A 17,224-nucleotide genomic window follows, 5' to 3' on the forward strand; every position below is an offset into this window, starting at 1 on the left:
ACCCTCACTAATGAATTATTTGGGATAAAGTGAAAATGAATGTATTAGTTGCTCAGTTGTGGGTCTCTTTGCAACCCCATAGACTGTAGCCTGCCAGGCTCCTCTGTTCATGGGTTTCTGCAGGCAAAAGTACTGGAGTGGGTAGCCATTCCCTTCTCCAGGGGATCTTCCTTGGATTTTCCAGACTCAAGGAGCGAACCTGGGTCTCTTGCATTGCAGACAGATTCTTTACCATCTGAGTTACCATGAAAGCCCTAGTTAAGGACCTACCCTACTAAAAATCAGAGGTTTTCTTTTTCAAAGCAGTTTTATAAGGAAATCTTTCCAAAATGTATCATATACTTAACTGAATCTTTAAACAAAATATTCAGAAAATATTTCAATCTTTACTTGATAGCTGTAAGTCATCAAAATGAACATTAACTATAGTACTGTGCTGACCCACTCCAGTACTCTTGCCTGGAAACTCCCATGGACGGAGGAGCCTGGTGGGCTACAGTCCATGGGGTCGCTAAGAGTCAGACACGACTGAGCGAATTCACTTTTCAGTTTCATGCCTTGGAGAAGGAAATGGCAACCCACTTCAGTGTTTTTGCCTGGAGAATCCCAGGGACGGAGGAGCCTGGTGGGCTGCCATCTATGGGGTTGCACAGAGTCGGACACGACTGATGTGACTTAGCAGCAGCAGCATTCAACAATGTTTTTAGAAGCCCTTTCAGTGCCCTATGTTCTTGCCCTCCTAAATGAAGTGATCCCAGACTAATGCGTGTTTTTTCAATCTTTTTCATAATATTTTTGTCACCTGGCATACTATTATTTGTTGTCACTGTGTGCCTGCTTCAAACTGTTTTCTCTCCTTTTTAATAAGCTACTTAAAAATCTACGGTTCCTTCAAAGGCAGGTAATCAACTTTGGTCATTCAATAAATACTGATATTTAATGTATGTCAAGGGGCTTCCCAAGTGTTGCAGTGGTAAAGAATACACCTGTCAATGCAGAAGACACAGAAGACATGGTTTGGTCCCTGGGTCAGGAAGATCCCCTGGAGGAGAAAATGGCAACCCACTCCAGTATTCTTGCCTGGAAAATCCCATGGACAGAGGAGCTTGGCAGGCTACAGTCCATTGGGTCACTAAGAGTTGGACATGACTGAGCATGCAATATATGTCAAACACTGTACAATGCTGGGGATACAAAGATATATAATACATAGTTCTTATCCTCAAGGAGCTCTGCATTTTGTGGAAGAAACAGACGTGGAAACAAATTAACAGGCAATTCTTAATCTGAGTAATACTCTTGAAATAGAAAGTTGGTACTCCTAAATCAGCCTTGGGCTAGGGTGTATGTGTGCGTGCTAAGTCGCGTCAGTCATGTCCGATTCTTTGCGACCCCATGGCCTGTAGGGTAGGAGATAGAATATGCATTAATAAATGTTCCTTTGATAAGATTGTTAAGCAAAGCCAAAGGATGTGCATTGAAACTATGTAAAATAAAACCTGTGATCTCCCTTGGTAATTCTTTGATGCTCATTGTATGTGCTATATACACTAGCTTAAAAATGTGTGTATATATATATATACACACATATATAAAGCTTGGTAGCTGAGGAGTTGAAATGACTGGATGGCTGAGCTCTAGAAAGGTCCAGCGTCACTGCAGTGAGCTGTAACACACACATCATGGGCTGGCTGACATCAGTATTGTAAATAGAAGAACACTCTCGGTGGTTCTTGTGTTCACAATAACAGTGGAGTCGCTCAGTCGTGTCCGACTCTTTGCGACCCGATGGACTGTAGCCTACCAGGCTCCTCCGTTCACGGGATTTTTCTAGGCAAGAGCACTGGAGTGGGTTGCCACTTCCTTCTCCAGAGGATCTTCCTGACCCAGGGATCAAACCCGGGTCTCCCACATTGTAGGCAGACACTTTACCATCTGAGCCACCAGGGAAATCCCTGTGTTCACAATGGACGACTCCAAAAGGCTCCTTACAGAACCAGTCATGCAAAATGTGTTTGGACTTTTCCATCATCTTGATAAGAATGTGGTCATCAGCTTCTCACCCTTACTTTACTAGAAGTTATTTTTAAAAAAAGAAGCCCTAATGGTTTAAGTAGATTCATTACCTACAAAATTCATTACCTAAAGGACTAGAATAGAGATACTACCTAAAAGTGTTCAAAATATTTGTGGCAACCCAGTAGTCTGAATAGATAATTGATAAATCTAAGATGCACTGAAATAACTAAGAAAGGTAAGAAGAACATTAGCAAGAGTAAGGGAAATGCAGTCTAAAACATCTTTCAGCAAATTCTCTATTACTTATTAGCCAGTACATTTAACCAAAATGTACTTGGCTTATAAAAAGTACAAGACACTGAACTAGACACTGGGGTCGTGAAATTAAAAAATAATAAAACTGAACTAGAGAAAGGAAAATAAGATGCCTACACAAATAACACAGGATAGAATATAAAACATATCAGAAGAGAGGTGCAGACAAAACTTAGAGGAATAAAATATCACTTTCCTCTAGAAGGATGAGAGAAACTTAATGAATCAGATGGCCTTCTTTCTGGGCCTTGAAAGAAGAATAAGTTTAGAGCATGAGGTTGGAGATGAAAAAAAGATAGTGTAGGACTCCAGACAGACATGACAACACACCCAAAGGAACTGGGTTGGAGTACGAGGTAGATGAGAAGCAGTGGGTGAATGTTAACTCAAATGCCAAGCCGAGAAAATCAGACTTCACACAGAAGACAGCGAGAACACACTCACCATTCATGAACAAAGATGTGAACAAGACAGGTGTGTCTGGTAGTGATGAAGCAGTGTGTAAAATGTAGAGCTTCAGGAATTATTTCAGAAGAGAGCTCCTGTAATACCATGAGGGTGGGCAGTTGGGCATATCAGATGTTGCAGAGATAAATTCAATGGGAGTTCGCTCTTAACAATGTGACACAAAGAGTAAGAGTTTAGAGAGTGTTGGCAAAATGGAGCCAAAGTCAAATGGCAAGTGATTAAAGACAGTGAGTGAGTGGTAAGTAAATTACAGCAGCAGGCACAGGCTACTTCAACACGAAGTCTGGCAGGAAAGGAAAGAAGAGCATTTATCATTAAGTGTGACATAAGTACAGAAAACAGAAATAGCCCCCTAGGAGTTAATAAGTAAACAAGGAAGGAATAAAACTCAAAACTTTATTCTACTGCAGTGATATTAGCCCCCCTAAGAAATCCAATACTGGTTCATTCTTATACCAAGCTTTTAAAGATATATAGTTAATCATTAGAAATGTGTCTACTTTCTCTCAGATTTTTCTTTTTACATACATCTGAAAGAATAATTAAAACAGTGTGAAGTACTTTAACTGACATGATTCTGAACCTAACAATTACACTTATGTGCATTCCTGTTTTATCAGTTGGGATTAAATGACAAGACAGAAATAAATTATTTTCTATTGAATTTATTCTGACTTTTGTACTTTCTAATAATTTCCATGCTCCATTTTGAAACCCTCTGCTAACTCAAGAGTTTGCTCACATGAAGATCACAGTTTGGGCCAGAGAAGCAACTATAGGCCACAGAGTAGTAAAATTAAGTTAGGTGTTTCTTTTTACTATATGCTCCACAAATCAATGACTAATCTACTTCTCTTTTGATTGAACAGCTGCCGCACAACAGAAGATCTGCTGGAAGCGAAGTTAGGCTATTTCCTTCTCAGTGAGGACATATAATCCACAGAGTAAAGAAGCCACAGGGGAAACCACGAGACAGACCAATATTTTGGTATTCAACAGCTCCAAAGGTCCAAAATAAACCTTTGGATTCATTATTTTCAATTCCAGTAACTAGTTTCAGCTTTGTATTTGCATCAGATGACTAGCTATTATTCCAGAGGACACTTAAAATTATCTCCCCAGGTCCAGGGCTGGCAGCAAATTCTAAGCACTAAGGCTCAAACGAATCCAGCTTAAATCAACGTCTACAGGTGACAGTCAATAGAAACTGGAACATTGTCATTTTCAAATACTAGTAAGTCAGTTTTTTTTCTTAATATATTTTTAAAGATGTATCTAAATTCCAGATGCCCTATGCCGTCCCCAATGCAAATGCTCCTAGTGCCTGTTACATGGCCTTTTTTCCCTTTCAAATCTATTCTTAACTATCTCAGATAGTTTTCAGACATTGTCATCCTTCACTGTGAGTGACCCATTCATCTATAATATAAAAAGAAAGAAAGAAAGAAATTTGCATGTTTTAATTAGTATTGTCTAATGCTAAAGCTGAAACTCCAATACTTTGGCCACCTCATGCAACGAGTTGACTCACTGGAAAAGATTCTGATGCTAGGAGGGATTAGGGGTGGGAGGAGACGGGGACGACAGAGAATGAGATGGCTGGATGGCATCACCGACTCGATGGACATGAGTTTGAGTGAACTCCGGGAGTTGGTGATGGACAGGGAGGCCTGGCGTGCTGTGATTCATGGGGTCGCAAAGAGTGGGACACGACTGAGCGACTGAACTGAACTGAACTGAATGCCTCATTCCTTAGGATCCAGCATTTTACCTACAGGTGAATCAGTAGTGGTTAAAACCCAGGATTAATGAGGTCACTGTCCTGAGTCTGAAGGAGTCAGTGAATCTTATACCAAGAAATCCTGTGCCACAAACTAGAAAGCACCACTGGCCAGCTGTACTATAAATGGGTATTACCACTCAGAAGCCAAGCACACATTAGAATAAAATAACCACATTTAAAAAGAAAAAAAAAGGGGGGCTTCCCTGATGGCTCAGTGGTAAAGAATCCACCTGCCAATGCAGGAGACACAGTTTCAATCCCTGATCCAGGAAGATCCCACATGCCAAGGAGCAACTAAGCCCATGGGCCACAGCTATTGAACCTTTGCTCTAGAGACCGGGAGTCACAACTACTGAAACTCAGCCTGTGTTCTATGACAAGAGAAGCCTCCCCAGTGAGAAACCCGTGCACCACATCTAGAAAATAGCCTCCTCTCTCCACAACTAGAGAAAAGTCCGCACAGCAATGAATACCTGAGCTCAGTCACTCAGTCGAGTCTGACTCTTTGTGACCCCATGGACTATAGCCCACTAGGCTCCTCTGTCCATGGGATTCTCCAGGCAAGAATACTGGGGTGGGTTGCCATTTCTTCCTCCAGGGGATCTTTCTGACCCAGGGACTGAACCCACGTCTCCTGCATTGTAAATGAATTCTTTCCCATTGAGCCACCTGGGAAGCCCAATAAATACCCAGCACAGCCAAAATAAAATACATTTTCATTTTTTTTAAATTACCAAAGAAAATGATTAATTTTCAAGGTTATTTTTCCAAAACATTGTGAAAAACAAACAAACAAAAAATTAATCTTCCCCCTGCAAAAAAAAAGAGAGAGAGAGAGAGAAAGAAAAGAAAAACCAGCATGCACTGCTAATGATAACCTGCACAGGCCAAGTTTTTCTTCAGAATAATTGCTAACATAAAATCATGCAAACTGACAGATGTAGAGACTAAAGCACAAAGCAACATTTAACATAACTACTCAGTAAGCAAGTACAGTAAGTAATTTGCAAAAATGCCACTCTTAGTATAAATCACATCACTATCTGCAAGATGTCTAACACCATCATTATGAGGACAAAAAAGTGTCTTATCAGGTCATATTTTAAAATAGTTCAACAAAGTGTAGAGAGAAAGATTGACTAATATTTACTCAGGAGATGTACTAGGGCTACTATGTGTCAGGCACTGTTTTAGGTTAAACATTTTAAACATTTTAGATCTTTAATCACTTGATCCCCAACACAGATCCGCAAAGTACATCATTACCCCCATTCTCGTCCAAGGACATGCAGCTATGAACGATTTGAACATTACTCTGTCAGACCCCAAAGCTTGTGCTCTTTCCTCCTGGGCACATACCTTTCTTTGGGGTAGCTGATACCATATTTGGGGAGGTAAAACAGAAATGCCCAAGTTTCAGATTTGCTGTTTGAGGTTTCCAAAGTTACTGTCTCTTTTGAAATGGCACTGTGGCACTTGCTCCAGAGCCAGACCCAGAGACTGGGCTCACGGAGCCCGCTAGGACTTGAAAGCAAAGGACTGCCCCAAACCTTAGCCTCAGGGGCATGCAGGCCCTGAGGTGACATCCTGAGTTGAGGGTGAGAGTGAAAGTGGCTGATTACTGAGACATTCATTACTACACAAACCTCATGTTAAATGACTTTGACTCTCTGTCAAGACAAGACAGTGAAAGATGACATCTGCAAGTTCTGATGCATCTGTTCTGCATTCTGTTTAATTCTGTGTATTGCTCATTTAAATTACTATGTTCTTGGGAGGGGGTTTCAGGATGGGGGACACATATACACCCATGGCTGATTCATGTCAATGTATGGCAAAAACCACTACAATATTGTAATTAGCCTCCAATTAAAATAAATGAATTAATTTTAAAAAAAATAAATAAATAAATTACTATGTTCCGTGCTTAGTTGCTCAGTCATGTCAGACTCTTGCAACCCCATAGACTGTAGCCTGCCAGGCTCCTCTGTCCAAGGGATTCTCCAAGGCAAGAATACTAGAGTGGGTTGCCATTTCCTTCTCCAGAGGATCTTCCCAACCTAGGAATTGAACAGGGGTCTCCTGCATTGCAGATAGATACTTTACCAACTGAGCTATGAGGGAAGCCTAAATTACTATAGGTCAAGATAAAAATCCAGAATCAGATATTTCACAGAGAAATAGGCAGCACCATCCCACAGTCAGGACATAAACATGAACATTGGTAGATCTGGCTCCTATCTCTGATTCTTTATTAGGCACCATTCATTCTCCTTCATTTAAAATTACAGTGTAAACTTTTTCCAATCTCATTAAACATTTTTTTGAAAACATGATTTTAATAGCTGTGTAAGAGTACTTCCTCCTAAAGTATTTTTTAATAATTTATATAAACTGCTTTGTCAATGGAAATTTAGGTTGTTTCTTAAGTTTTTGATGTTACCAATGCAATTAAAATGAAAGTGACTATTGTTTTGATAGGCATCTCTAATGATTTCCTTAGAATGGATTCCTAGAAGTAGTATTAATGACCTAAAGGTGACAAGCATTTTAAAGTCTCAATTCAAGTTGTCAAATTACTTTCCAAAATGATTGTGGTGCTTTCCATTCCAGCAGTGTTTGTGAGCATCTGTCTCATCAAATTAAGCATTATGTGTTCCCAAATTAGTAGAGAGGAAAGGAGGGAGGGAGAGATGGAGGGAAGACACAGAGAAAGAAAAAGATAAAGAGAGTAAGAGACGAAGGAAGAAAGGAAGGAAGGCAGAAAGGAAGAAAAGGAGAGGTAGGGAGTTATTTCTTTGATTACTAGCTAAGCAAAATTTTTTTCATGTGTATTTTCTCTAGTTTTTAATTCTTTGGGGAGCAACACAGTCAAAACCAGATCTAAAAATGATGGGAGTATAACATGAAACAAGTCAACAGCTGCAGAAAAAAATCAAATAATTTCTCAAAACAGGGAAGCAAGGGACCTAACTGCTGAAAGGAAACAGGGGGAAAAAAATCCCACTTGCAAAGTACTGGGTTAGAAATACCTTAAACTGTCAACCTCATTTTAGTATGAGAGAGAAACGCTGTCTCTTCTTGCCACAGAGCATTACTGACTTGAAGTACTCCTTTGTTTTTCCTTTTTGGTGCTTTTCCCCTTCTTTTTCTTGTACATAATTGCTACATACTTGTCTCTTATTTCCTCTTTCTTAGGAATAACAACTACTGCCGACTCAAACATTACAAAGATGGACATACCCAAATGATAGAGAACAGGTATTTATGTTCTATAATAAAACCAGGAAGCAGAAAAAAAATGACAGTCTAAAACTGATTCACTCCTAATACATTTGATCAAACTAAAAACATAAAATTTATCTTTATTCTCAACAGATTTTTGAAAATAGAGCATGTCCCAGCTGTGGAACATTTATAAAGACTTTTATAATAATTTTTAAATGGCTAAAACTTTTCATTAGCTCTGAAACTTGACATCTAACAGAAAATATTTATGGGATCTTCACAAGACTCCCAGTTGTTGATTTTCACAATTTCGTAGGGTCTTATTATTCTACCCAATTTTACACATAACAATTACTTGACTTGCTCATCCAAAGTCACACAGCTAGAAAGTGACATACCCAAGACATAAATTCAGGCACAACTGGCTCTGAAGGCTGAGTACTTCATCACTGTTCTACTGGCATCTTCTACTGGAGGGACTGCACAGCAGCCCTCACCCAAAGTCTCTGGTCAGATCATTTCTTTCCATCTGTGCTCATTAGTTTACATATGGCCTCTGGCTGCTTTCATGCTACACTAGCAGAGCTGAACATTTGTGACAGACTCTACGACCTGCAAAGCTGAAAATTTGCACTTTTGGCCCTTGGCAGAAACAGTTTGCTGACCCCTGGCCTACATTAAATAAAAAGTGCTTCTCTGGCATTTTCTATTGATGCATGCCTTAATAGCAGAAGAAAATGAAGTGGAGTCATGAACCCCAGTTTGAGAAGCATAAATTTAAGTAACCATTTGCCCCTTTACATCCTGCTGAGGAGTTATCAGTGTTCCAACAATGCTGCCATTCCTCCAAACTTTTTAAAAATTGTAATTGTAGCCTGATGTATGTTTTTTCAACAATCTCAACTCTGGTAGATGTTAGTACTTTGAAGGTAGATTTTATCTTTCAGTTCAGATCAGTTCAGTCGCTCAGTCGTGTCCGACTCTCCGCGACCCCATGAATCACAGCACGCCAGGCCTCCCTGTCCATCACCAACTCCCGGAGTTCACTCAAACTCATGTCCACAGAGTAGGTGATGCCATCCAGCCATCTCATTCTCTGTTGTCCCCTTCTCCCGCCCCCAACCTTTCCTAGCATCAGAGTCTTTTCCAGTGAGTCAACTCATCGCATGAGGTGGCCAAAGTATTGCAGTTTCAGCTTTAGCATCAGTCCTTCCAATGAACACCCAGGATTGATCTCCTTTAGAATGGACTGGTTGGATCTCCTTGCAGTCCAAGGGACTCTCAAGAGTCTTCTCCAGCACCACAGTTCAAAAGCATCAATTCTTCGGCGATCAGCCTTCTTCACAGTCCAACTCTCACATATATACATGACCACAGGAAAAACCATAGCCTTGACTAGACGGACCTTGGTTGGCAAAGTAATGTCTCTGCTTTTTAATATGCTGTCTAGGTTGGTCATAACTTTCCTTCCAAGGAGTTCAGTTCAGTTCAGTTCAGTCGCTCAGTCGTATCCGACTCTCCGTGACCCCATGAATCACAGCACGCCAGGCCTCCCTGTCCATCACCAAGCGTCTTTTAATTTCATGGCTGCAATCAGCATCTGCAGTGATTTTGGAGCCCAAAAAAATAAAGTCTGACATTGTTTCCACTGTTTTTCCATCTATTTCCCATGAAGTGATGGGACCAGATGCCATGATCTTCGTTTTCTGAATGTTGAGCTTCAAGCCAACCTTTTTACTCTCCTCTTTCACTTTCATCAAGAGGCTTTTTAGTTTGGTAACATGTAAAATTTTGTATGGCCCAAACTAGTGCCTGAGTTAGCTAGTTAAACTGGTACACAAACTATGATTACCAGCTCATAGATGAACTATGAAGCTGGTTCTTTTATATGACCTGTGCACTGATTCAGATATCAAATATTATTTTGCTGTGTTAACTTGTCTAGGCTACAATCTCCAGTCATTTAATCAAACACTAATCTAAGTATTGATATGAAGATATTTTGTAGATGTGATTAAAGTACACAATCAGTTAACTTTAAGAAGACTGTCCTAGATAATCTAGATGGACTTGATTCAATCAGCAGGTAGAACTGAAGTCTCCCTTGACAAAGAAGAAATTCTGCCAGTGGATAGCATTTCCAGCCTGTCCTGAGGAGTTCAGACTCACCTAGACAGCCTATAATCATGTAAGCCAGCTCCCTGCTTCTCCCTTTCTCTCTCCTCACTCCCACCCCTGCATAAGTGTGTATACATACACACACACACACACACACAAACAGAGGAATCTCCCACTGGTTCTGTTTTACTAGTAGAACCCTGATATATCAAGTCTGAAAATATTTCAAAAATAATTTTAGTTCTCTCTTCATACTTACCATTTTAGACAACACCAATCCCTTGGATAAATATAGCCACCTAGAAATGAAACTCATTAATTTATAGTCACATTATTATATTATCACTCCTATTACATCTGAATTCCTCACTTCCCTCTGGCAAACCACAAATTCTAAAATAGTACAATTAAGCTAAACAAAACCTACTTGAGAGTATAAAGTACTGAATGTTCATGTAAAATATAAAAGTCTTAAATAAACTATAGCAGTAAGAAGATAGATAAAATTATTAAAACTTTTGCTACAGGTTATGCACAATCACACTTGAAACAGTTTCTATGAAAATGCCATAGTCTAAAAGAAATTTTAATTCACTGAAAGTCTAACAAACTGTAGACAGATGCCCAAACATTTCCTGCATCCAAAACACCAAAAAGATGAATAATTTGAGAAACATTCCAAACCAAAGCACTCAAGGCTGCCATATATACATCATTATTCTGGCCTTAGTGAAGATTAATAAGAGTGGCAAGAAGCTCTGAGGGCTGAGTTGGGCACTTAATCTCTACATAGTAATTATTACAGTTATTATATGAATAAATTAGTGTTATTCTAATCATATATTGATAGAAACGTATATTGATTGAGTCACCACTTGAGGAAGTACTCTTTTACATTTTTAAAGTTATGATAATTATTTTTATCTTGAAACAAACAAACAAAAAAACTCATAATTTATTTTCTGCTCCTAGAGTAAAATCTGCTAAAACAAGAAAAGAAGTTTAGAGCATCCTGGAAAATCACCATATACTTTCTCTCCAAGAAATCTTGTTATACTTATCACTGATCCAGAAAACCTATGTTTGACTGTTTTCACTTTGGATTTGGAATTTGATGTGATAGTCATAATTACATTCAAGAAATGTAAAATTCAGTTATATAAACACAAATACAAATATTAAAACACACACAATAGGCTTCCCTTGAACACATGGAGTGGTTATACAAATACAGGATGTGAATACCTAAACCCAGAATGTTTGAACCTAAAAGATTATCTACATAAACTAAAAGCCTAAAATTTGGAATTTGCAAATTTACTTGCTAAAATCATTCTAAAAATGTGAAGAGATCTTGGTTACCCTTGTCAATCCTGGAGCTTGTAATGTGAATTGAGCACATTTTTGTTATTTTTTAAATCACTATACACCTATGAGTTTATCCTAAGGAAATAATCATGGGTTTCTGCACATATTTATCTTCAAGGGTATTCAGGAAAACAAATTTGTAATATTAATTATAAAAGCAAAATCAAAACCACTAAATAGCCAACAAAAGAAATGGCTAAATATTACATATTACTGTGACAGAATAGCACACAGCCATGAAAAATCATGCTACAAAATTACATTAGGAAAAAAGATCACTACATTTTAGTTTAAAAATCATATTATATAAATTTGTATAGTTTGACACTTTTTGTAAAAAAATTCATAGATTATATATCTACTATCTTGTAGGTACATAAGTACAGTTTCTGAGCACACAAAGAAACGCTGAAGAATAGAAAGCAAACATTCCAGTGTTGCTCAAATCTGAGTGATGAAATTATGTGTGATTTTTTTTCTTCCTTCACTATAGACTGAGCGACTGAACTGAACTGAATAGACTTGAAATTTCCTACTACATGTGTTCTTTATTTAATCAGGGGAAAAAGAAATTTTCAAAGCATGACATAAAACTAAAAAACATATGGTACAGTAGTTATCTTTGGAGAGTGAGATTATGGGAACTTTCATTTTATACTTTTTACATTATCTATAGTTTTACATTTTTTACATATGCATGTATTATTCCAATAATCACTCAAATGTGTGCTTTTAACACAATCAATACATGCTACTTTTTAATTTTGACAAATAAGATATTTTCTTATTTAATGGGATTTTTTAAAGAACATGTCTATTTATTTTAGTTTAAAAGAAGATATTTCAAGATAAGTTGATAGATTAAGAGCAACAACAACATAATGCTCCTACTTTTATTAAGTTTTCAAAGAGAACTATATAGGAAAAGTTTATATGTATTTGAATTCCAGTTCTATAAAGATGAACACTGAGCAACTTTTAATGATTACAGTGCTACAGTCACAAAATCTTATATGGAATTATTTCAGTATATTTATAATTGAATGTGAACAGCACACAGATTTATTCAAGAACATGAAAGACTGTTCCTAAGCCAGAGAAGGAGAGCCATTTAGGAAGCCAGCAATTCATTTAACATGCACAGTCTGCACCGAGCAGTGCCACCCACCCAAGCACTATTGCCATCCTTCAGTGTCACAGTGGGCTGGTGACATGACTTAATTGCTGAGCTAAAGCTAATTATACAGCAAATGAAACAATAAGAGAGAATTCACTCCAACCAATTAACTAAGAATAGACATTAACTGTCTCAAAATGTCCTGCATATGCTAATTTAAACTTTATCACCCATAAAGGCATTCATACAGCCACGACATTTTTTGTTTATTCTTTATCAAACTTTACAATAGTAGGAAAGACCCTGATGCAGAGCATCTATCTTGCAGCCATGTAGCTGGCATTCAGATTTCTCCAGCTGGGCATGAATTTCTATGCTTCATCCCAGGGTTTAAGCAGTGCTGTTTAAATAATGTGAGTTACTACATGGTAATAAGCTGATAATTGCACAATAATGCCATTAAGAAAGAATAAAAGTAACAAGATAACCTGCATCCACAATACTTATAACCCAGTAAGTACAATTAATTTGTGTCCCCAGATGGCTGGATTAATTAATACATCTAATCAGGAAAAATGGGCAGAAGAACTGAATAGACATTTTTTTCCAAGGAGGAAATGCAGATGGCCGATAGGCACATGAAAAGCTCCTCAAAATCACTAATCTTCGGGGAAATGCAAATTAAAACCACAGTGAGATACCACCTCACACCCGTCAGAATGACTAGCATCAAAAAGTACATTAATAATATGTTGGCAAGGATGTGGAGAAAAGGGAACCCTCTCTACACTATTGGTGGGAATGTAAATTGGTGCAGCCACCATGGAAAACAGTATGGGGGCGGGGGTTCTCTAAAATCTAAAACTAGAGTTACCATATGATTCAGCAATGACACTCCTGGGCATAGATCTGGAAAAGATGAAAATTCTAACTTGAAACACATACCCATGTTCATAGCAGCACTATTTATAATAGTCATGATATGGAAGCAACCTAAGTGCCCATCAACAGATGAATGAATGGATCAAGAAGTGGCGTACACACATACACACACACAGGAATACTACTCAGCCATAAAACGAAAAAAATTTTGCCAAAATTTGCAAAATTAGAGGATGGACTTGGAAGGCACTACACTAAGTGAAATAAGTCAGACAGAGAAAGACAAATACTAAATGATATCACTTATATGTGGAATCTAAAAAAATACAACAAACTAGTAAATATAACAAAAAAGAAGCAGACTCAGAGATACAGGAAACAAACCAGTGGTTACCAGTGGTGGGGACAGGGGGAAGAATAGGGGTGGGAGACACAACAGATACAAAGTCAAAAGAGTCAGAGATGATTTAGTAATGAAACAACAACAATAACAACAGTGGCGCTAAGATAGGCTCAAGGATGTATTACACAACACAGAGAATAGAGCCAACACTTTGTAATGACTGAAAATTGAAAGCAACCTTTAAAAATTATACACATCTTTTTAATTTAATAAAATACTTGTAATAAGAAAAATAAAACATAACATCTAATCAGCAATGTTTCTAAAACTAAGATTATAAAAAAATGATTTTGTTTTTTGAAATCCCTGTCTTTTCTATCCTACTATTAAATTGTTGAAACACTCAGTTGCAGACTCCCTTGGTAACTCAGCAGGTAAAGAATTACCCTGCAATGCAGGAGACCAGATTCAATTCCTGGGTCAGGAAGATCTGCTGGAGAAAGGAATGGCTACCCTCTCCATTATTCTTGTCTGGAGAATCCCTGGACAGAGGAACCTGGCTGACCACAGCCCATGGGGCCACAAGGAGTGTGACATGACTTAGTGACAAAGCATTGTACACCAGTTGCACCTTCTCAACACTAAAGAACTACAAACTATGCTTTGGAGTCTGTGTCAACATTGTATAAAACTGTTACATAACCATGGCTGCAACTAAGAGTTCTTCCTTCTGTCCTTCAAGCCTTCCTTGCAAAATGGAACACCTCCTCCTAGAAAATATGGGATCAGGTTTGTTCTCTCTTGAGCCAAAACAGCTTACCGTTTGAGGGAATTTTTCTCATCTATAAATTGAGGTATTTCGACTATAAAGTCCTTTTCAACTCAAGGACAAATGACAATTCTCTACTAGCAAACCTACCACAAGATTTAAGCTACAAACCACAAACTTTGCAAGTCATATCACAAAAGGCTAATTCACTAATAAAGAGTTCCGAGGAACCAATACCTTTCACTGACTAGAATCTGACAAAAATCCAAGTTTTGTAACACGTATTTTTTTCAAATTTACTTAAAATGCAGCAATGCTAAATGCTATCTATAATAATAACAATTATTATTATTATTATTACTATATGTTCTCTAAATTGTTAACTTCCATGAAAATCTAATCTAGAGCCATTATGGCTTACCTTATAATACCCATTTAATACACATCTGCAACAGTACAAAAGCAGAGTTGTTAGATCCCGAAATGTGACTCTGGCCCTAAAGAAGTCCTTTAGAATCTTAAATAAATTGGTGTGCTAGCCATACCTAGTCATACATGTATATTTTATACTTCTACTCTTCTCCAATGATGCTATAGGAAATAATAAGGATATATTTATAAATGACTCAGAATATCCAAAACGAAATACTTCTTTTTGGGTCCCATCACTTCATGGCAAATAGATGGGGAAACAATGGAAACAGTGACAGACTTTATTTTCTTGGGTTTCAAAATCACTGCAGATGATGACTGCAGCCAGGAAATTAAAAGACACTTGTTCTTTAGAAGAAAAGCTATGACAAACCCAGACAGCATATTAAAAAGCAGAGACATTACTTCGCCAACAAAGGTCCGTCTAGTCAAAGCTATGGTTTTTCCAGTAGTCATGTATAGATGTGAGAGTTGGACTATAAAGAAAGCTGAGCACCGAAGAATTGATGCTTTTGAAGTGTGGTGTTGGAGAAGACTCTTGAGAGTCCCTTGTACTGCAAGGAGATCAAACCAGTCAATCCTATAGGAAATCAGTCCTGAATATTCATTGAAAGGACTGATGCTGAAGCTGAAACTCTAATACTTTGGCTACCTGATGCAAAGAGCTTACTCATTAGAAAAGACCCTGATGCTGGGAAAGACTGAAGGCAGGAGAAGGGGATGACAGAGGATGAGATGGTTGGATGGCATCACCAAGTCAATGGACCTGAGTCTGAGCAAGCTCCGGGAGATGGTGAAGGACAGGGAAACCTGGCATGCTGCAGTCCATGGGGTCGCAAATAGTTGGACAGCACTGAGTGACTGAATAACAACAACAAAAGGAGTTTTATGTATATGCTATGTATTCACAGACATACACACATACTGGATTAGCTAAATCCTGAATTGATAATCTGGAAGTGAAAAATCTACTTTCAGTTTTACCACAAATTTATCCAGATAGTTTCTGCATCTTGGTATAATAATTCATTTTTTAAATGGGATCTTCTGAAATTCCCTCAGTATTTCGAAGGATGATAAGGAGGAATCGGTTATAGGAATCCCCTGCAATTCATAGAGCAACTGTTCTAGAAAACTCTACAAAAGACCTGGGAGATGAGAGAAGGAATGTCCTGCTCCAGATCTCTTTTCACACTGGCTCAGGTCTCACCCCACCAGCCAGGCCTGGGTGCGGCAGACAGCACACAACAGCACACAATAGAGGGAAGCACAGAAATGCATCTTTCCTTCCCTGACTTCTTCCTGATGTCCAGGGGAGAGGACAGGGACAGCAATGGGCTGCATGGAAAGGCTCAACTTCTCAGTCTCCCCATAGTCCAGATGTCTTAATTTGGGAGCAAAGAAACACAGTCTCTACATTACCTAACTTCCACTCCAATCTATCTCCACTCACCTCCACTCTGTTATTTCTGTGAGTAGGATTTATGCCATGGAGTAAAGTAAAAATTGTCACCATGATGAGTTCAATGGGCTTATGATATATAATCAAAATTATAAATCACAAACTTTTAAACAATAGATGTTTACATAACTAAGCAGCATAAAGAATACTAGTCGTTATAAATATTAAAGGATAGAAAATATTTGAATAAATTTGCAATACATTTTACAGTAATTATTGCCATCATTTTTCTTCATAAAAATCCTCAGGAAGGGATAAGAATTATTCTAACCTATATCAGCATACCACTGGCATCACCTTCACCAAGGGATACTTTTCAAATGTCCATTTTCTAGGAATTAAGCTAGGAAGAGTGAACTATAGTTAAAATCATTAATAACCCAGATTGTTACATCAGCTTCATAGTTAAGCTGTAATATTGATTAATTTCAAGTAATTCTATCAAGTTGTACAACTGTACCAAAAAATACAAATGCAAACAGAGCATTATTCACCACAGCCTCACTACTCACTGGAAACAAACATGTCAGTTAAGTACAGCTCATTGTCTTAGGAAGAGCCAGATTTCCAAATTTGGAAAGGTCGAGTCTAGAACACCATTATTTATTACCTAGTGTTGGTTTCCTTAACTTTACTGGACAGCATTACAAAGGTTTAAGGGGGTTAATCTCTCAAAGCCTTATTAAAGCAAAAGCCCATTACTCTACCTCATTATTTGAAGTCTCAGTGTAACTAATGGCTTCTCTTTCCCATGTTAACAGTCAGGCCTGGCTATCCACAGTATACCAGCTGCATTATCTTCTGTCAGACTAGCTCACTGTGCATATAAGGAAACAGTTTCGGTGTGGTACTTTTCCTAACTGTCAAAGCACTACTCATGAGGGAACAAAGACCAGCCATCTGAACTAGATATTAGATTA

General features: G+C 38.1%; 1 protein-coding gene across 6 annotated transcripts in view; it reads right to left on the reverse strand.

Annotated features, from left to right (window-relative positions):
- The window catches only part of ST7 (suppression of tumorigenicity 7), a 281,009-nt gene that overhangs the window by 138,613 nt on the left and 125,172 nt on the right, over positions 1–17,224 (reverse strand). The gene's annotated exons all lie outside the window — the stretch shown is intronic.

This window comes from Moschus berezovskii, chromosome 3, assembly GCF_049115385.1.
Source record: "Moschus berezovskii isolate FMDL1 chromosome 3, NW_MosBer_1.0, whole genome shotgun sequence".
Classification (NCBI taxonomy): Eukaryota; Metazoa; Chordata; class Mammalia; order Artiodactyla; family Moschidae; genus Moschus; species Moschus berezovskii.